This window comes from Bemisia tabaci, chromosome 8 (assembly GCF_918797505.1).
Source record: "Bemisia tabaci chromosome 8, PGI_BMITA_v3".
Lineage (NCBI taxonomy): Eukaryota > Metazoa > Arthropoda > Insecta > Hemiptera > Aleyrodidae > Bemisia > Bemisia tabaci.
This window is the reverse complement of record NC_092800.1, coordinates 5,000,281-5,022,294: the sequence shown is the minus strand read 5'-3', so window position 1 is coordinate 5,022,294 and position 22,014 is coordinate 5,000,281. Positions and strand designations below refer to the sequence as shown.

Genomic DNA, 22,014 nt, shown 5'->3' with positions numbered 1-22,014 from the left:
GTTTCAGACGCAGCAATACAATTTTTCAGTGCAAATTCACCATTAGAACAAGCTTTTGAACTTTTCAATTTTTTTTAGCAGAAAATTGTCTGTCCTCCGGTCGCAAGTTTCCAATTTTCGCCGCGGTCACGCCACTTGACCCATTTCAGGAGTAACCAGAGGAAAGAGCTCTATGAACATCCTAGTCTCTAATGAGCAAAACTATTAAAGTAGATTGACAATACTAATCTGCTAAATACATTTTAGTAGAGATGCATCTGATGCTTCCAAGCAGCAGATTTTCCTTAAAATCTTTTCGCAATTTCGCAGAAGAGAAACTTGAAAACACTGCAAATAGCTAGAGAAGCATCAGATGCGCAATACGCTTTTTAGTGACAATCCCATTTGGAAACTTTGAACTTTTTCAGATTTTTTTTTGGCAGGAAAATTTCTGTCCTCCAATCGCAAGTTTCCAATTTTCGCCGCAGTCGCGCCACTTACCCCTCAAATACCAGGAAAAGCTCCTACGGTCGCGACGGCCTCGGCCGAGGAGAGGTCGTCCTTAAAAAAACGGTCCACGGAGCGTAAGGACTAACGGACGACCGCGGAGACAGTCTCACGATCCTACTTACCGAGTCGGCTCACGATAAGGATCAGCTGCCTTTAATCTTGCCTAAGACCTCAGCGAGCTATTGACCTTCGGGAACAGCGGTTAAGTAACCAATTGGACGCGTTTCTGCCGAACGGAACTAAGTGCATTATGACGTGAGCCCTGTATTGCACGTATTCTTATGGGTCTCAGGGATCATGTCTCAATGCACTTAGTTCCGTTTGGCAGAAATACGTCCAATTGCTGTCTGCATTTTTATTGCAGTAATGTATACGATCCCGGCTATCCTATTACTATTCACCTCCCGGACCCCTCCCGTCCTCTCGGTTTCAATCCACGGGCACCGCGCCTTTTCCAACCGCTCCCGTATTCAAAAGCCAGGATTCAGTCCAGATATCGTGAGAAATTGTACCTCGCTGCGTTTTGGCAATTCAAATTTGGCAGTGGTGAGGCTGTGGACGATCGATTATCGATATTTCCTCCATTTGAAGCTATGGTAAATAATCGATTGTTAAGGTGTTCGTTGCGAATACTCTGATAATCGATCCTTCTCCCTAGGTTTAAATGGAAAATCAATCGATATCGCGATTGATTGATGTCGCAATGGGCAACTACTGGCTGGTTATTGAAATTTGTAGACGAAAAGGTTGAGAAAAAAGACATAGAGAACATGGAGCGATCCTATTGGTTGGAACGGGTGGTTGTCATAGACTAAGGGGTAAAATGATAGACTAACTGTAGGTCTCTCGTGGATTGCTTACTTGTCAGTGCTGCTCTTGTCTGCAACCACCCGCTTCCACTAAATAAAAGGATCGCTATATTTTCAGTATGTTCGTCTTTGTCTATCGCTTTGTCTATCAATTTCAATAACCAACCCGTTGAGGTAATAGACTAACACTAAAAAGGCAACACACGAGATACCCTTTAGTCCAGAAGAAACACCCCTATGAACCATTTTCTGTTTGCCCTCTTTGTGTATCAAGCGTTTTGTGTATCAATTTCGATAATCAGCCTGCAGTACTTAATTCGACCGAGCTGTTAGAAGAACGGATGGAGAATCATCGTTTCCCAGATGAAAGAACGTATCTCCATTCCTATATTCTACTCCAACAACTTCCCCATTTCTCTAAGTTAAGGGTGGATCTCGATTTCAACTTGAGCCCTTTTATCTATATTACCCCAAGATTTCCGGGGCTCGCGTAAAAATCAGGAAGTCTTCACTCAATAAAAGGGGAAAAAAATAAAAATAAGAAAAAATGCCGTGAAAGGAGACACGGGTGCATTTGTTCACACCATAACAACAGCGTTTCTGTTGATCTGTAAATTTATCAATAAAGAAAAATATAAAAAGGGCCTTTGGAGAAAGAGTCTCGTGTTGACTTGAATTCATTAAAATCTTGATCAATGTGGAGCATTCAACTCGCGGCGCTACCATTCAAGACTCCTCTGGCACACGCACGCAACAATTTGGGAGACCCTTAAAAACGTAGTTCACTTGACTCTCCGCGAGATAGCGCCAGAGGAGGGAACTCGCGATACGATCTAATGGGCGCTGTGACCTTCGTCTGAATCCCGCGCGCCAAAGTCTTCTCTCCATCGCGCAAGGGGAAAAGTACAAAAACCACGGTCCAAACTTGAATCAAAATAAAAAGAAACAAAATTGAAAGTACTAGAAAAGCTGTACAGCCATCGAGGCTTTCCTATAATTATCGTATTTTTTTTTTAAGGAAAATTAATATTTTACTGAGTGTGTATTCGTCTGCTCCCCTTTCATCTCATTTTTCCAGTGCGAAACTTTAATATGTAAAGCTACGAATAGCTCGTCGTTACGGACCCGAGTTCTAGAGTAGGTATGAATTTTACTTAAAAAAATACTCTGGGGGAAAAAAGGCAGTTGTATTTACCACCAAAAAGATTTCCTTTTAAGGAATAAAATAAAATATAGCTTGGCTAGAGCATGTCTCTGCTTGATACTAGTAAATTTCTTCTTGTTTATCATCTATTTTCTTCATTCAAAAAAAACTTTTTTTTGGCGGCTAGTCATACTTTTACTTCAATTAAGTGTTTACTTCAATTTAATTTGCACTGCATTAGAGAAAAATTGAGTTAAATGTCCCGTTGAGATGGCTTCGTCTTATTTGAAGAATGAAATCGATTGGGTTGAGCACATTTCACCTTGAAATAAGTGCCTTTGTTCTGGACGTAAGAATCTTTTCGTACTAGAAATTTCCTCTCAGCATATTCAAAAATATTTCTACTTAAAGCAGGCCTTATTTTCCCCAGAGACGCTGGTTCCCATTAAGTAGTGATTGCGATAAGTTGCAATCGAATTTTATCGACGTCTATTTATTGCAATAATATGGGATAAAAAATTGCGATTTCATCTGATGAATTTGCAATAAAATCACGAATTTATCGACGGCTATCACTCGAAATACCATCTACCAAAAAATTGTTATAAATTGAGATAAAATTTCGATTTTATCGAATGCGATTTCACAGAGATAAATTGCAACAAGATTGAGGATAATCGCTCAGAAGTTGATAATTTTGCGATTTTATCGCCAAAAAATTGTAAAAAACCCTCAACTTAATTTCAAAATATCGCGATTTTTCCGTTGAAAAATGCTACTTGGGTTATCCAGCGAATCGGGAGCCGGGTTCCACTGAGCCGCGAGTGGCGGGAAACTGGTGACTAGCGACCAGTCTCCAACTCCTGACCCACTTAACTCCTGTGTCGTCGGCGCGATAATAATTTTTGTTTAATGGGAGGAGAAACTAAACAGAAATATAAACCCTCTCGCGGCCGGGGAGGGACGGGGGGCCCCCGTGCGCCGCGCGGGTCATTCCCTTAATTTATGCTCTATTAGTGATGCTTTTGATTTTTTTCCCCGCCGAGAGATCCTTTTTATTGGTTTAGAATTGCAGTTTTATTTGCCGCTCATCGCGCGCGCCGACGCTTATTTACGACATTTACAGGTGTCGAATCCTTCGCAACGTTGCCACTTTGCGCAATGTTTTTCTTCTTTTGGACCCGACTAAGGAACATTCACTATTATTCCGGTGCTGGTGGCAATGCAACATTTTCATTCGAACAGAACAGGGAACTTGTCTGTTGGCTGTTTAGCTACATGTTGAGCATCTTGTGCGATAATTTACAAAACGAATGCTCGTTTGTCAAACAAACTGCTTAACTTGTTGCTCCGCAGCCAATAAGACATACAACTTAACGGATTGAATCATAGAGTGCCAACATTGTGGAGTACTCTAGGGAGTGAAGGGTTGCAGCTTTTTTTCTGTCACTCCTCCGCGCACACAGATCTAGCGATTATGTTCCTGCTTATGCTTTGCGGAAAAAATTGCATTCATATCAATTATAGTTTCACGGAAATTACAGTATTTTAAAAGCTGTTACATGCAATGGATATGGTTTGCAACTATTCATGGAGATCCGTTTACAAAACTATGCACCTTTCTTCCGAGCAGGTGATTTTCTTGTCAAATCGGTTTATAACACAAGATTTCGTGGGGCCAGATTGTCGAAAACTGGCAACGCCACTCTTATGTGATGAACAGTGCTATGACTAACATGCTCCGTGATCATAAGACGAGCGAATTGAAGGCGCCCTATGTTTTATTATAGTAAAATTTTGATGCGACTATTCGTGCTCCTGGGATGTCCGCGTTGCGTTCCAAAAATTGAAGGCGCCTTCGTGTTGAAATGTGTGGGAGCTCTGGGTGCAAATATTACAGCTCGGGAGATTATGGTACTGCATACGTGATAGCGTTGAACGGCAAACCCAAGAATTGAGGTGAGTCTTGCAGTACGGCTGCTGTGTCCCCAAATAGTGCATTTTTCGGGAAAGTTATCTTTTACGATCTTTGGAATGGATTTTCGGAATGATTATTTAAAAATTCTATGCTGCCAAACATTTTATAAAATTTTGAGTTGGAACTATGGACGTTTAACTTGGCTATCAGATATTTTAAATACGTATGCACATTGGATGCAGAAACTCGTCATTTTGATGGATATAATTTTTAAAAATCATAAAATCTAGGTGATGAAAAGTCTTTGCGCAATATGCCCAAATAACCATTTTGAGGTAAAATTTTGTACAGATCTAGAAATAAAGGGAACCATTTATTTTAGTTCCCACTTTTTATGGATCTTTACTCTCGGTAAAGGATTGTAAGTCAAGTCGTAGGTCACACTGAGCTAAATGTACAGATCTTGTTGAACCCATTATAAATGCACTCAGAAAGGCATAGACAGAGAGGTTCCCCGCAATTTCTCTGAACTTTCCTCTCTTCTTTGCAGCCAATTGAGCCAATGAAGTGGAATAGAGCAAAATTTTGCCACCGCCAAGGGTCAATGAGAGCGGCACATGTCAAACAGCTGGATCCAACTAGGAATGGGCGTGAAAACGCCGAGGCATCCAGCTGCTAAGTGAAGTCTCAAATCGTCGTTTCTCTAACATAAGGGCGTATCTCTATTTCCGGGTGAGCCCTGTTCCCCCCGTAATTATATGCTTTTCAGGGCTCATGTGGAGATAAAGATATGCCTTTTTGTCAGAGGAGCGACGAAAGAGGTCTACTGGGACGTTGCTCCTCACTGAGGGTCTGACGGATGTTTGCCGATCTCCGTCTAGTTCATAAGAAATGCTGAAGGGAGAGGCGTATTAGAAATTCAGGCATTTTGTTTCGTGAAATAGCGTAAAGCGTCTTAAGTTATTTTTCCCTAAAATGCGTGTTATGAAAGCTGCGATAGTGCTTTCAAATTAATACCCACAGTTTTTTTTTTCTTCTTCTTTCAAATCAGTTAAAGAAAAGGAATTGCAAAAACAATACTTGAATACCACCGTGCTAAGGAGAAACGCCGTAGGTATTAACATTCGAGGGTTGCCAAACTTCTGAATAATGGAATATGTATTTTCGAAGAAAGTGTTCTATCTTTTCCCATGAATTCTCAGGTATTTTAGATCAAAATACAAGCAAAGTCGTCTGACAAATTTGAAGAAAACTGTTCCAATTTTATCAATCAATTCGTTTTTCATCGAAAGAGATATGGCAAAGTCTGGAGGGCCATACGACGTCCTTTCTTAGCACGGCAATATAAGTGTCTTAAAGTAAAAGGTATATATTAGCTGAGGGTAAATTTGTTCTGAAAATGGTTAGAAAGTAATTGCATATTTTGATTGCAAAGATAGATACTTTGGAAGAGGCAATATAGCCATGTAGAGCCAATTTCGCCATATTTAATCTAGAAATTTTGGAAATTTGACCAAAAATTCGAGTTTTCCTTTCAAAAGTATCTAATGATACCAAGTTTCCGAAAAATTCATCGCACAGGAGCAGAGATGGCGTTTGTCTGCCAAACCCAGAAGGTGACAAAATAATTCACAGATTACTTCGTGAAAAAGAAATTGATGAGTTCCTCGTAAAAAAGAATACATAAAACGTGGATTTGGAACATAGGAACAAATTTTGTCCCTCTAGTAATTAAATATGCCCGAATATCATGATTCTGATCGGTCACAAAGCTCGGGAACCGACCGCAAAAGCCATGGTTGGGTTAAGTTAGGTCACGCAACTAAACTAACTCAACGACAGAGCTGGAAGTATCACCCGAATTGAAGGCGCCCAATCCTGAATTTGCACTAACCATTTCTACAGCCTCAATCAATAGAACTTTTAAGGCTCTTTATCTGTTTTGGCACATTTTAGGTATAGCAATGCTGCAAAAACCCACGTATAGATAGTTTGGTGTTGCCACATTTCCTCTGATTTCTACAGATTTTCCGAGAAACGTGTATAATTTTCCGCCGAAAACTATCCTCTGATGTCAAGACGGACAAAAATCGATCGAAAAGGAGCCGAGATACGTACGCGTAAACGTGTGAAAAAATTCGCCTTCACTTGAGAATATAGGCAAAACGTGCTCCTCTTCTCAAAAATTTGACCCGAGACAGCATTCACCTTCCAAACCTGCAGAGTGACAAACATTCACGGAGAACTTCGAGAAAAATAACTTTATGAGTTTTCTCGTAGAGAGAATACATTAAAATCAATTTCGGAACATTGAAACAAATTTATATTGCAGTAATTTAATATGCCTCATGATTCTGATCGGTCACAAAGCTCGGGAACCGATCGTAACGAAGTCAGTCGGGTTAAGTTAGGTCACGCATCTAAACTAACTCCCCGGCGAAGCTGGAGGTATCACTCGAATTGAAGGCGTTTCGATCCGGAATTCCTACACGCTATTTCTACAATTTCGAACACCGGAACTATTTAAGCTCTTATCCCTAGTACACCACAGGCAGTCGTGATGCAAAAACCCGATTATGGATTATACGATGTTGCCAAATTTCTAAAAATCGGTCAATTTGTAACGAAATGCAAATGTATAATGCAAAACATGCTCCAATGAGAATTTGAAAATTACATTTTCTTGTTCTAATGGGTGCGGTGATCTACTGCGGTGAGCGGTGATACTGAGGGTAATTTTAGTCACAGTGGTTGCGACGTCATCATCGCATACACACAATATGTATTATTTCAATTCAGCTTGTAAGTAAAGTTACAAACAATGTACCCTGTGATGCCTTAATATGATGTATCATATTAAGGCATCACAGGGTATACAAGGTGAATGCTGTCTCGGGTCAATTTTTTGAGAAAGAGGAGCACGTTTTGCCTATATTCTCAAGTGAAGGCGAATTTTTTCACACGTTTACGCGTACGTATCTCGGCTCCTTTTCGATCGATTTTTGTCCGTCTTGGCATCAGAGGATAGTTTTCGGCGGAAAATTATACACGTTTCTCGGAAAATCTGTAGAAATCAGAGGAAATGTGGCAACACCAAACTATCTATACGTGGGTTTTTGCAGCATTGCTATACCTAAAATGTGCCAAAACAGATAAAGAGCCTTAAAAGTTCTATTGATTGAGGCTGTAGAAATGGTTAGTACAAATTCAGGATTAGGCGCCTTCAATTCGAGTGATACTTCCATCATTGCCGTTGAGTTAGTTTAGTTGCGTGACCTAACTTAACCCAACCATGGCTTTTGCGGTCGGTTCCCGAGCTTTGTGACCGATCAGAATCATGATATTCGGGCATATTTAATTACTAGAGGGACAAAATTTGTTCCTATGTTCCAAATCCACGTTTTATGTATTCTTTTTTACGAGGAACTCATCAATTTTTTTTCACGAAGTAATCCGTGAATTATTTTTGTCATCTTCTAGGTATGGCGGACAAACGCTATCTCTGCTCCTGTGCGATGATTTTTATTATGACTCAAATATGACTATACCTCTCGGATTAAATAAAATTTCCAACAAATAATTAAGTATTTTTTTTTGCACCATTATGAATCACCGTTTTAAGGTGGTGAGGGCTCAGAAATGAAAAGGAATACGTATATGTATACGTATAATAAGTGAACAGAGATCATGGGTGCATTTTCTCAGTATGGCTGCGTAATTCAGCCCATCAATGACGTACGGTAAGATGGACCCCCGGGCATTATCAAGAGATTTATCTTTTATTGATACTGTTTCCTTTTTTTTCAAAATTATATTTAGTATCACGCGAGCTATTTCTAATGGTAAATTTGTCCGTTTAACTATTCTCGCTAAAATATTGCGTGGAAGATTCCGTTAGCTGAGGAAAGATGCGTAAAAAACCGCTAGCCCCTAGGGGTTATACGTTTTCTAAGAGTGCAATTTTATTTTTTCGTAATTCATAACCTACTGACAAGGCGTTGATAATTAACCTTCTGCCAGAATGGCGGCTCATATTTTATGACTGGGTGGTCTCGTCCGGTTCCGGTTGTTTAGCTCTGTCTTGGCTCGCCCAAAACAAGCCTCCAGCGTTGTCAGGGCATCCGAGTGAAGATGACCGATGGAGTACGTATCTTGATCGCGTTGCTTCAAAATTGCTTGATTAATATTTTCCTTCGAATGTGAATAATTTAAGTTTTAAGTCGCTCTTTCTCTAAACTACGTTTTTGAACTTCAAACGGTCCCAACTTTGGTTTGATTTGAAATTTTTAAATGCATTCTCTCAGACAGTTCACACTCTTCTACGCAACTGGGATGGAAGTTATAATTCTAATTTTTTTTCTGTACTTTTTTTTACACTAACGAGACAGCATTTTGCAAAGTACTCAATACAGTAAAACTCTGACTGCATGAAAATTCTTGTTATTGGAGCTCATTTTTTGGGAGGTTCATTTGACGTAACGTTCTTTAAATTGACTTCAAAAATGACTCTAATTTGTCTGAATTGTTTTGAATCGCCTCTCATCTGGAGTTTTGTCTCAATCAATACAAGAGTTAATCCGTCCTCTCCCGGATGAAGAAACGTAACTTTCTTCCTAGGTTGCCAAATTGATTCAACAAATTCAATTGTTTACAAGAATTTGCGCAATTTTCGGTGAAAATTTGTCTGATTTTTGCATAAAATCAGAAGAAAAATCATTGAAATTCTCAAAATTCTCCTGGTTAGTGCACTTTGCGCGGGAATATTTGGCAACCTTGAGATGGAGTTACGTTCTTTCGTGAGAAAAACGACGATTTGCCGAAACGTATCCTCAATATGAAAACATGATATAATTACTTTCATCAGCTAATTTATCAATGTCCCACTAGACTTACGTCCCCTGTTGAAAAAATCGACTCGGCTGATTTTTTGGTGATGCATGTCACAGTGGCGTGGCGTGCTTTGCGATACATAAATTGATCTGCCATTTAAACCTATGTAAAAATATTGATAAACAAAGTGTCTGCAATGAACATATTATAATCGATTGTTTACCACAGGTTCAAAAGGGGAAATATCGATAATCGATCATTCACGCCTCGCCAGTGATGTCACCACACGCATTATCAAATATGACCACCGAAAAAACGCAGCGGGCCGGAGGAACCATCCAGAAGCCGAAGGTCAATGCGACCAGGTCGTTTAGGCATTCCGGTCAGCCGGGCTAAATTTTCTTTTCTCGAACTGACCTGCGCGGAATGAGCTATGAGCCGGGTCCGGGGGGACTAAATAATTACCGGGCTCGCGGGGGGCGAGAGGGGGGCTCATTTACCAATGAGCTGCACGTTCCTGCAGGTCACGTGATGGAAATATTTGCACCGTCCTCTCGCGCGTCTATCTCTGTGTGGTCCCCGGGACATGTCTGCGCCCGTGTAGGCACTCGTTGATTTACATTATGAGACACTGCTACTCAACTCGTGTCAAAAACGGAGGTGATGACGGACCAGTAGGTGAATTTTCGCGTTGGATCCGATAGATCATGGAAATCCGTTTTTTTCGCGAACCCGCGCGTTTTCAGGATCCACCTAGCGTATTGCTGGCATAAGTTGCGCATCCCCAGGACATCCTTGGGATTCAATCCGAGCCTTGCACAATACAATGAACTTGGTGAATCTGGCAGGAAGCTCTGTCATTGGCTCGTACAAATGGATGGGTCTGTCGTGCCACTAATGGTACCGATGTCAACGATTTCATCTAATTCACACAATCCATCCTATCCACCGCGAAAATTTGCTTCTGGACTCGCACATTGTAAAAACGACGCGAATTTGAAGATCGGCGAGCTTCATTAGAGTCCCTCTATATCCACACGGAGAAAAAAACTTCGTGCGTGGGAGCGAAGTTTAGGTCATATGGATCTCTGAAGTTTTCGGACTGAGCATCTGAACACTTTAGGTCCTGCTGCTGAGGTTTGGATCATACATCTGAAACTTCAGTTCTTACATCCGAAAAACTGAAGTACTTCAGATGTAAGAACTGAAGTCTCAGATGTGTGATCCGGACCTCGACAGCTAGACCTAGAGTGATCAGATGCTCAATCCAAAAACTTCAGAGGTCCATATGACCTAAACTTCGGCTCCCACGCACGAGGTTTTTTTCTCCGTGCAGGCTGCGGGCTGATTATTGAAATTGATAGACAAATAGATAGACCAACTGAAAATAAAGCGATCCTGTTGGTCGCAACACCAGTCTTTATACTTTTTTCTAATCCCAATTTTTCATCCTCGCGCCATCGGAGTACGCAACCTTCCCGGCCAAAACGCGTTCTCAACCAAAAATTACCCACTACGATGTGGGTCAGCGAAACCAGTTTCAGCGGGTCAGCCCGTTCTCCATCATCGTTGGCCAGCCCGTACGAGATTCGCTTTCGGAACACCCGAAACAAGCGGGAAAACGACCCACGCGTCCGCGTACTAAGGAAAAACGTCGTATGAGGAGTCCAGAGTTGCCAAATTTCCTCGGATAAAACATGGATTTTTTTAGAAACGTCATACATATTTTTCCTTCAAATTTTTTGATATTTCAGATCAATGTGCTCGCAAAATTTTGTGAAAAATTCGACAAAAAATATTCACAATTTTTTCAGTGAATTTTTTTTGATTGAAGGAAATATGGCAACGTCTGAAGGCTCATACGGCGTTCTTCCTACGTATTACGCGCCGGGCAGGACACGGGAGGAGGTCAAAAATTCGGTTGCATCACCGGGCCGCGAATCGTTCCAGACTCGAAATGCAACGTTGCCAACCCGTCCCGAAACTCTGGGATATTTCGGGGGTTTTCGGGGTTTTGGCGGTGCGGCGCGGCAAGGGCGGTCGAATTGAGGCACGTTCGCGGCGCAGGCATCCCGACGTGCCTCGAATTTCGAATCTCTAATTCGATTATTTTCGCTCCGGCTCGGAGTAGGAGTCGGAAATATTAAAAAAGCGCCCGGATCGGAGCTGCGGCCGCTGCTAATTATTCGTGGGCATTGTCCAGGAAACAAAGGCCTGGTCCGTGCCACTTGCCACTCGCCACCGAGGAATGTTTCGGGAATTCGTGAAAGGTAAGACCGACGCCGCGACAACTCTGCTCTGCTCTACGATCGGGGAGGAATCTATAGGGCACACCGTGATTCCCTTTATTTATCCCTGTTTGCTTGACCCAGGGTGTATCTGAATCAGAAAAGAACGGTAGCGTCTTTCGGGTGGGCTACAGGGGCATGACCGGAGATTGAAACTTTCATGACATTATTTCGCGTGAAATTTCACGAAATACGGGATAGTCACCACAATTAGCGGCTCCTTGTGACGACTATCCTATTTTTCTGTGAGTATTATGGAATGTCATGAAATTTCTTGAATGTTTTTAGTCCCACTTAGTCATGCTATTTGCGCTGAAACTGGGTCAAATTGAGAAGGAAAACCCTAAAATTTCTACATTTTATGAGAATCATGTGACTCGCAGTCCCCGTCATTGAGAACAAGTGTTTATATTCTCACATATCATTCATGAGAGGGTCAACCATGACAAAATTTTACTAGGATCGCTAATCTGATCACTGTCGTGCTAAGGAAGAACACCGTAAGAGCCTTCAGCCGTTTCCATATTCTTGTCAATGAGAACCAAAATTACTGGACAAATTGTGAATATGTTTCTTTAAATTTTTCAGACAATTTTGTTCGCAATTTCATCTAAAATTTCTGACAATTTCAAGGAAAAATACGCATAATTTTCATTAGAAATACATGTTTTATCCGGGAAAATTTTGCAACTCTCGAATGCTCATACGGTATTCTTCCTAAGGAAGGCAGATTCAGAGCTGGTTTCCCATACCCCAATACACCAGCTTATTTTCTTCATCTGATCTTGGTTACGTTCCGGCTAAATATCCTGGAAAAATACACACGCTAGAAAACGAAAGAAATCAAAGCGGAAATAATTTGACTGTCCGATCCCTCATTAATTCAAGAACAAACTAAAAATTAGCTCCCTAGCTATCTGAAAAATGGAGAGGAATCTACTGCGGATAGTAAGAGCCAGTGAGGGCCAGCCGATTTTTTTACCGGAGCGGATATGGTGAAGAATAAATTATGTTAATCGCCGCGGTGCACATATTCCCGGGCGGTTTGATCAGGGATGATAAGGGATATCCGATGAAGCGATTAGAATCTGCGCGTGTGTTGATTCTTGTGCCGCGACCAGTGGTCACAGTCAACCCCCCTCTTCACCCCCTGTCCCATCCTTGCTCCTAAATCCATACTGCCGTGGTAGGTAAAAACGTCCAATGAGCATTAGAATGTTGTCAAATTCTCTCTTAGAAAATAATTATTTTTTAGGAAGGGTATGAATATTTAGTGATGGAATTTGCTGACTTTTTAGATCAAATTACGAACAAAATCCGCTGAAATATTTGAAGAGAAATATTCAGAAAATTTCATGAAAACTCTTGATTTTTCAACGGCGTTTGGCACGCCTGATGGCTCATACGGCCTCCTTCTTTAGGGCAACACAACTATTGTAGGGGACGTTCTCGCAGGCACCCTGCTGACTCTATCAATGGTTTTGTTCTCTTTTTAAGCATGAGTCTTTCATGTGATAATTTACATTTTTTCAGTTGCGGTACTTATTGATCATCTTAAAACGTCAAAAAAAAGTATGGGGGGGCGAGGGGTCAATTTTATTATGTTACGATTATGAGCCAAAAAATGCATGCAGAATTCAGCAAAAAAAAAATTGAAAATTTTAATATCTCCCCTCCGAAAAAAAAAAGAATCATGCGATACAGCGTTTTTCATTCAAAGCCGAAGGCTTGCACGCATAAATTGGATTCAGCTGGTGGAAAATTGAAAAACTTCGAATTAGGAAAGCCAAACTTTGATGTAAACTTCATTTTACCGGGAAACGGACTTATTGAAATCCGAATCCTCTGACCCTAGTGTAATAAATGCATGATTAAATATAAATATAAAATTCAAATAAGAGACCATCCCTAATAATTACGTAACGCACTGGGAGAGGGGGGTTTGAGGAGAGCGTTACACCATTTTGTTCTGATATGTCAACGGATCCCATCCGTTGACCTTTGTCGCAAAAGCGTCACAAGGGGGGGGGGGGTCTAAAATGCCGAAAAATTGCGTTACGTCTGAAGGCACATACGTTTTTCCTTAGCACGGCAGAATTATTCTCGGACCAAGCCCAACACAGTGGCGCTACCTGGAGGCCGCGATCCGAGTCAAGAGCGCGGCAGACCGCAAATAGTGATGAATCAGCCGCTTCCGCAGAGGCAGGCGAGTTCTCTCAGCGACGGCCGATTGAGTCACGAAAAAAGAGGGGATGGCCGACAGGGGGCTCGGGGGAAGGAGGGAGACGGTGCAGCGAATGGGCTGGTGCGTTTTGTTTTATTTATTTTTGTTTTTTCTCTTACGTTTAATTCCCAGCTTTTATTTTGCTACGCTCGTCCCTTTGCATGTGACTTTAATCACATGTCATAATTAACGTGGATGCCGGCAATCGCGGTTGTACGTCGTGTTTTGTCCTTACGTCAACCACTTTTTTTGTTTCACCGTTGTGTTTATTAATTGTTTGTTTTTCCCTTAGTAGTATCACTTGATTTGCTCTACGCGCAATCGCGCTTTTTTCTCTCTCTTTTTGTGCGTGTGTTTATCATGTGAAAATTTTGCCCACGTGATTTTAGTTTTAAGGAGTTTATCATATCTTCCTCGATGAGTTAAACTTACAATCCCCAAGTATTTTGTGCTTCAGAATACATCCAAATTATTTTCATGAGAATGCATAAAAGCCGTAAAATGCGTAATAAATTTAATAAATTCGTGTGAATTCCCCTTTTTCGTGATTGTCTCCCAAACCATCCCCGACTCAAAAGGCTTTTTCTCTGTATGTGATAAGTGCAAATCAGCGTTGAGAGAAATTTAGTTACATTTGATTGCTTAAAACGGAGCCGAGCTCGAGTATATTTTATTCTGGTGAGTGTGAGCTTTTAGCTTGAATTTGAAGCCTCAGTAATCCATCTGCTCAATGATATCTATCAAATCTTAACTTTTTTTGAATGATCATGTCTCTGCGCATACCTCCGCATCGATCTTCGTATTTATTATGCATGCATTGAAAACGGAATTAAAATCTATTCTCTTGAGAAATAAACATTTTTGGGGACATATTCCCAATCAGAGACATTGCCAACACATACAAAGAGAAAATATGGAACATCTGAAATTAAAAAAGACTCCAAAAGGATAAGAGAAGACAGGATAAGGCCCGACTCGAAGACTAAGGAAACACAGACACTGCGTCATACATCAACAACATGATCTCTCTATTTAATCATAAATGTTCCATAAAGTTCTGGGACCAAATTCCAAATTTAAATTTGTTCATACCGTTTCCTCTGCTTTAAAAAATTAATAATTTATCTGACAAAAAAATGTTGGCTGCATGGATTTTTAGTTTCAATGAAAACACAAATAATTGGATTGCAATTGTATTTTTCCGGCGTGACAGTATACCTCTTTTTCACCTGCGGCATCTTCCTTTTCTAGAGAATACAATCGAAAATGAAATACAAATACAAATCTAAGACTAAGAATTTTAAGAATGTTGACATAGGGGTAAATAAATTATTTTGATCCAAATTTTTGAGGACTGAATGAATCTGTGAAACCTCCAAAATGTAATGTGGTTCAAAGTCCTTCAAATACAGCGTATACTCTACTTCCCGCTTCCAGTCTTCAGACAGTCTCAGATCAAATACTTTTATGTCCTTCTTCATCAAACATTCGCATACAAGTATCTCACTCTGTGTTTTGTACCATTCATTAATTACATGTTTCGTTGTTACTGATTCTGTAACATGTCTAAATGAGTTGTATTTTTTGTTTCAGGTAAGGAAACATGCACATATGTTTGCCATGCTGAAGAAGCCCCATTAATATCCAGGTCAATTTATAATTATTTAAGTAAACTTTTATGTTCTTTTCTTTTTGAAATCTATTGATGCGACTCGCCCACATTAACAGGAGATATCGACAGTGACGGTGAAACTATACAAAAGCGTGTCTCGGTTGCGGTGTTTCAAAATCTCCGCTCCTATTTTACTTTTTAAAAGGAGACCAAACGTAAACAATGCCTTGAATTTTCACTTCACATTGAGAAGAAAATCACCAAAGTATTCAAGAAATGACGTTTGGTAGTTTTCAATGTGGACAATAAAATATGACAGGAAGAGTGCAACGCAGCAAACCGAGATACCCATTTCTGCAGTTTTACCATCGATATGCATAATTTGGCGAAAGTCATCTCAAGTATTTTTACTGCATGTGTTTTCGCGCTGGACTTTAAAAACTACAGTTTACCCAGGAAATTATCCAAATAATGACAAATGTTTTTTTTTTTTTCTTTCTTTTTTTTTTTTTTCCATCGTCATCGGGCACAAGGACTGGAATCCGTCAGTTCTTTTCTCAATGTTTGTATTTTTGGCCATAGTGTCTACGTACATTTATCACTGGTATGCTAACAGCTTAACAAAATATATGATGAAAACATGATAATATTCATTTCACGAGAGGATTTTACTGTAGAATTTGTTTGTCGGTCTTTTGCAATTACAATGAAAATGTCTGAATAACAAAAAATTGAAGATAAAACGTTAATTTTTAAGTGCATGTTAACAGTTGCATGTAAAGTTTTCATTAACTTGACCGGGGAAGGTTTTAATAACCGTGCTGTTTGATTGCCTCTTAATCACGATGACAAGGAATTCTTTATAGTCTCAAATAATATATTCAAAAAATATTGTTGACAGAGAATATGCTGCCGGCAATTCCCTGTTGGAGCACGTTCACATGACTCTCCATGGCATGAATTAATTGTGCATGGGTCCTAGATGCTGAAAGACTTAAATCTATGCTAGTAGCTTTTGTAAAAACTAAGAGTCTCAAAGTTTTCCCCTAAAAATGTCAAAATAATTTAGGTAAACTATTTTGCCAAAAAGAAAAAACTGATCAAAATTGCAAAATCATGCCTCAAAAAAGGGTACGTTTTAAAAATCCAAAAAATGCATTGTCCCGAATAAGCACGTAATACTGTGCCACAGAGGCTTTAAACTAGTATCACCTCCCAAGGGGCTTACGTGTGTGTTCTGCACCTGAGCTTTTGCTAAGTGATTTTAATGACGCGAAAAGAATCACTTAATCGCTTTATTACTTTAGGAAATGGTTCCCGCAGCGGCTGCCGTCGCGTAATTCATTTAGTGGTCATTATTTTAATAAGTAGCATTTACGGTGTGCAAACACTATGTAATTATTCTGCACGTCGGCGTATTATTTCATAATGACACCCATTAGCCGGGGTAAAAATTGGAAGAGTGCATAGTGCAACCGTCGATTAAAAATTTATGACCCCTCCGTATTACTCACAAAATGCAGTGTGCTTCAGAATTACTGCACTTAGGAGTGATCTAGTCTCACTAAGTCAATAATTACGCATAATTTTTTTCATAAAGTATCGAATTTATTTATTCTCTTCCTACTTTTTGTGCAAGCGCTGTATGGGACACCTTGAATGACCAATGAAGTGACATTATAAAGTGAAATTATAAAGTAACGCGTTTCATTATGCAAAACCGAGCCTTTTGATTGGCTGACCTAATTGCAACCAACCATGATTGGTAAGCCTTCGGCTACCATTCATGCTTTCTCAAGAGATAAACGTACGTTTGAGGTGTAAACATATGATTTTTACTGCCTCAACTTATTTGTATTATATCTCAACAGGGAAATGTGAGACCTCCATTTGCGGTTACCTACATTTAAATCACTTGTAATTTGGAATGAGAAAAAAGAAACCTTCCTGCTTTTGTTAAATTAATTTTATTGATGAAAATTATTATTCGGTTGACCAATTTCATGTTTATAAGATCAGAATGTTATACATGTGATTATTTTGAGCGTCCAGGATAGTTAAAGTAAAATATCAATCAACTTGGAAACTTGACTTAAGTTAGTTAGTTGGTTAAAGTTGACAAATATTTGATTATATATACATAATAGATATTCAATAGATATATCTTCTAACTAACTTATTTTGACATTTCATATTTTTCACTGTGGCAAACAGACTTAGCACACTGTTGCTATTGGTTCAGTTGCGGCTGGTCACAGAATCGTACTCTCATCTCGATCCCTATAGATTGGCTATTAATATTTAGTTCCGTCCAAACTGCAACTTCCTACTTTTAATGTTAACCAAGATATCGCGCTTTGAAAAATTCGGATTATGACGTCATCTACCTTGGGAGTAGACCTGAGTTCTAACTTCCAAACGTGATATCTCGGTTAACAGTGGACGTAGAAAGGTTATTTGGACACTTGGACGACGGATCTTATTACTTTTAGCTGATCTAAAAGAATCAATCATCAAAAAACGATTCTGCGACCAGCTTAACTGACTCATTCTCCATTTTAGTTCGGCATTTATCATCAAATTATTGATATTCTTATCTGATTTTTCCCGTGTTCTCGCTAAAATATGGGTCACACTCGAAATTTCGATTGCCAGGCAAAAACTTACCGACTCCACCACCGGCTCTGCCCTCCAGTTGGGAGTTGGGCGGTCTTGCATTCGCATCTTGCGTCTTGGACCATCCCTCTCACCTGCAAGCGATCGAAAGCAGGTCAGAGCGATTCCAGATCGGGAGAATAATCGCGCGGATCCTCACTACATCTAATTAAAATTAAAAATAAAAAATGAAATAAAAACGGGATTACCACTGAGAGATGAGGACTCTCATTCAAACGGAGCACAAGGAGGGGGGGGGGGAGAGGAGCCCCGGGGTTTCTCTGGCAGCAAGTGCTAAGCGAGAATCGCTCACCTACGCGTGTTTTACATTGGAGTTGAGTGGTTTTTGCGTGGATGAGCAGAGCATGCGGGCCGAAGAGGAGACTTGCATGTTATTATACTCTACCCAGAATCCATCAGGCGACCTTCTCTCCTTATAATAATATCATAAATCTTGTGGGGTCCGCGTTTGATTTATCGCTGCTCTATGAGAGCCTGCGATCGGCTGGAAAAGAAAGAAATTAAAATTATTTTAGTGAAGGCAGATCAAAAAGTAAACTCGTCGGGCGGCAGGGTGACTGTTGAAAGGGGAACAGGAATTAATTTGTTATTCGCTCGTACCTACAAGATATTATTCGCATTATCATTTTTGTCTCTCTTTCCGTTTTGCGTTAGTGTGAATTCCCCTGATGATTTGCAGAGCAATCGTACCTATTAGCGCGATTTTTTGGCGGACCACTTTTCTCCCTCATCAAATTTCGTCTTTTTCCTCACGAAGGAGCGTAACTTCATTTCAATTATGCCGAATTTTCTCGTGCAAAGTGAATTTTTAGTGCGATAATTTTGGAAATTTATAACTGAAAATTGTACTAATTTTTCTTCGGATCTTACGTGAAAATCAGACAAATTTTCAAGGAAAATTATCATGATATATTTTTGGAAAAATCGAATTGTTCAAGTCAATATGGCAACTTCAGCCTCGGGCACTGCTCAGATTAACCCAAGACGGTTCAATGTTAAGTTTTCTGAGAATATGAAATTAATAAGTGCAGCTCCAAGAAAATAACAACAAAAAAAAACATTCAACACCACTAAATAAATTCATATTTCGAGAGTATTTGGTTCAAAACAAGGTTGCCAGTTTTCATTTTTCGTTATATTTCTTGGAAAATTGTATGGGAACAGGGTAGGCGCTTCAACTTCGAAATAATGGGTGGGAACCGAACCCGAGAGGTTGAATTGTTGAGAGGGCGACGACAAGACACAACAGAAACAAAAACAAGGGCCTTTCCTCACTTTCGTAAATTGTCGTCAGCTTGAGTGAGGGGGCACTGACAAGAGGGCTTTTAGCTATCCAGCGGTGTTGTCAGATAACCGAGGTTTTATCACCCTTCTCCGCAAGAATGGATTAAAACTGTGATTTTTTAAGAGCGGTATGACAAGTTACCCGACTGTGGCTCTCTGGAGCCGGAGCACGTCCAAAAGTTGATTTATCTGCCCGAAAAATCTTTTGAGTCAGGGTCAGTCACTAAACTAGTGTCACATGCTGCCGTGTTGAGGAAGAACGCCGTGTGAGTCTTCAAGCGTTGTGAAATTCCCTTGGATGAATTACGAATTTTCAGGGAAATCTGTGCATAATTTCCCTCCAAATTTTCAGAGAATATTATTTACGGTCACATCTAAAATATCTGAAAATTTCAAGAGGAAAATATTTATAACTCTCCTTAAAGATAAATATTATATTGGAGAAGATTTGGCAACTCTCGAATGCTCATAAGGCGTTTTTCATTAGCACGGCAGCGTGAGTATGCACATGGATTGCGGTGTCTTGTGTTGTGTATTGACCAAGAATGCTCGTCGAGCGCTGGTCATAGTTCAAAAACGTTGATCATTTTAGCGCGCTCGGCTATCTTTTTGAAATTTGGATTCTAGCAATTTTATTTGAAATGCCGTTTTATTTTCTTACAATGTATATATAATATTTTTTCGCGACGTATCCCAAACTGACCTTTGCATACAAATTTACAGAATTTTTAGATGAAAAAGAATGCATTGAGAGAAAAAAAACCTCGCTTATACAAACGGGTGAATTCGACTGGTATGTTCTTTGGCCAGAGGACTGCGCCTTCGGTTGTATATACCAGGACAAAAAGAAAAATCCTTGACTCCGAACAACTTTTCTAAGTATGATAAGAAAATTTTTTTTTAGCTCAATTACAATTTGTTTAAATTAAGCAGAATTTTACTTCAATTTTAATAAAAAAATGTTACCACTTTCTTTCAGTGCAAGCGCAGAGAGAAATCTCAACACAAAAGTCCGATGAATATGGAAATAAGTAAAATACAAAATAAAACCCAAGCCCTCGGTTGACTATGGTTTCGCAGTTTATCCGTTGTTTTCTGCGCTAAATTCACCGCAAACGGTACCAAAATCAATACAAAATTAGGATTGGTTGTATTTTACTTCCTATATCAACCAAAAGTAACACAAGAACACAAATATTTTTCTCAGTGCACGCATTGATCTGAATTTGGCTTCCGAGCTTTCCTCGCGAATAAAATGAATTAGAACATGACGAAAGCCGTGCAGGAGCCTGGCTCGGATGGGAGGGTTCACTTACCAGCCCCAAGTCATAATAAACGTAATAAGAGCCAGGAGGAAATGTAAATGATGCATTGTTCGCTGTTGGAGACAGAGCGGCGATCCGGGGAAAATCCGAGTATATAGTTCAGCAGATGAGGCCGGTGACATTAGCTTGACGTCAGGTGACATAAGTCAATCATGGTTCTTTAGGTCTCCATGTTCCGACGACCCCTGTTGCCGAGACTCACCAATCAACGTACGATCCTGATGGATGTTGTTGTATTTTTTTGCCACTCTTGGCAACGATGCTGACGTCTCCCGCTCTACGCTCATGGGAACTCAGCCTTTGACTCTTTTAATTCGTCTTTGACTTCCAGCTCAAGCCGGCTAGCTTTTAAGCCCCTGTTGCCGAATTGTGCCGCTTGGCGGTTAATTTCACTGTGTGATGATCGATGAGTCACCTAGGAATGATACCGGGTACTATTACGATGGATAGAAAAAAAAGTAAGGTTAACATTTAAACGTTAAAATATCTTCAAAATTAAACTGAGTTTAGTTAGGTAATAGCAGTCAAAGAGTTTGCACTGATTACTATACCTCGGCTAGTTGCATGCTCATGTTCTTGTCTAATTTTTTTTACGAAAGGGGGTTTTGCCAATGTTTGACATTTTCCACCTGCTACACCTGTTATCAATCTTGGAATCGCAGAAGTTCAAGTTAAAACTATATACTTTTTCACATTTCATGCACAAATTTTGATCCCAGAACTGAGTACATCTACAAACGTGATTTGAGTAAATTTTATCTGCATTTTCACGGAGCTGTTTTTGAAGCATCTGCACGCAACTTCCGCCATTTTTTTACACTAAGTGCTCTACAAAGCCTGACAGCTAATGAGCCTATAAGATGGCTGAGTCAATCAGCGGGCTTATTATTGAAATTGATAGACAAAGCGATAGACAAAAAAGACATGGGAAGTATGGAGCGATCCCATTGGTTGAAACTGATGGTTTCCACAGACTAAGGGAAAACATGATGGACTAACTTTAGGGTCTCTCATGGGTTGCCGTTAGTTAGTCTACCTTCTTCCTTTGTCCATTGCAAACACCCGATTCCATCGAAAGGATCTCTCCATATACTTTTTGTCTTATTTGTCTAAAGCTCTGTCTATCAATTTCAATAATCAGCCTACTGCATGCAACGTGTGCCATTTTTTTTTTTTAAATTTTTATATACCAAAAGCTCCATAAATCCTAAGATTTGCCGAGCCAACCTGAGGTCATCCTCCGATGGCCATCCTTTGCCTATGCTCCAGTGTCTATGTCCCTATATCTACATCCAGTTCACTCGTAGCACAAGAATATAACCCATTTCCCGCCTCATCTCTCCACGGTCGGCGCAAAGCGTCAAGAGCCGTTCTTGGCCTACTGAGAAAAGCGAGTCGGAGCTTAAGCTCACCCG

At 40.0% G+C, this 22,014-nt stretch overlaps 1 protein-coding gene across 6 annotated transcripts in view; it reads left to right on the top strand.

Annotated features, from left to right (window-relative positions):
• The window catches only part of Antp (homeotic protein antennapedia), a 395,272-nt gene that overhangs the window by 113,035 nt on the left and 260,223 nt on the right, over positions 1-22,014 (top strand). Inside the window, exon 1 of one of the 6 annotated variants that reach the window (XM_072303371.1) lies at positions 13,881-14,380. The exons of the other annotated variants lie outside the window; for them this stretch is intronic. The gene's annotated coding sequence lies outside the window, so the exon portion shown is untranslated. Of the gene's footprint in view, positions 1-13,880; positions 14,381-22,014 lie in introns of those variants that run through there. 6 annotated transcript variants of the gene reach the window in all.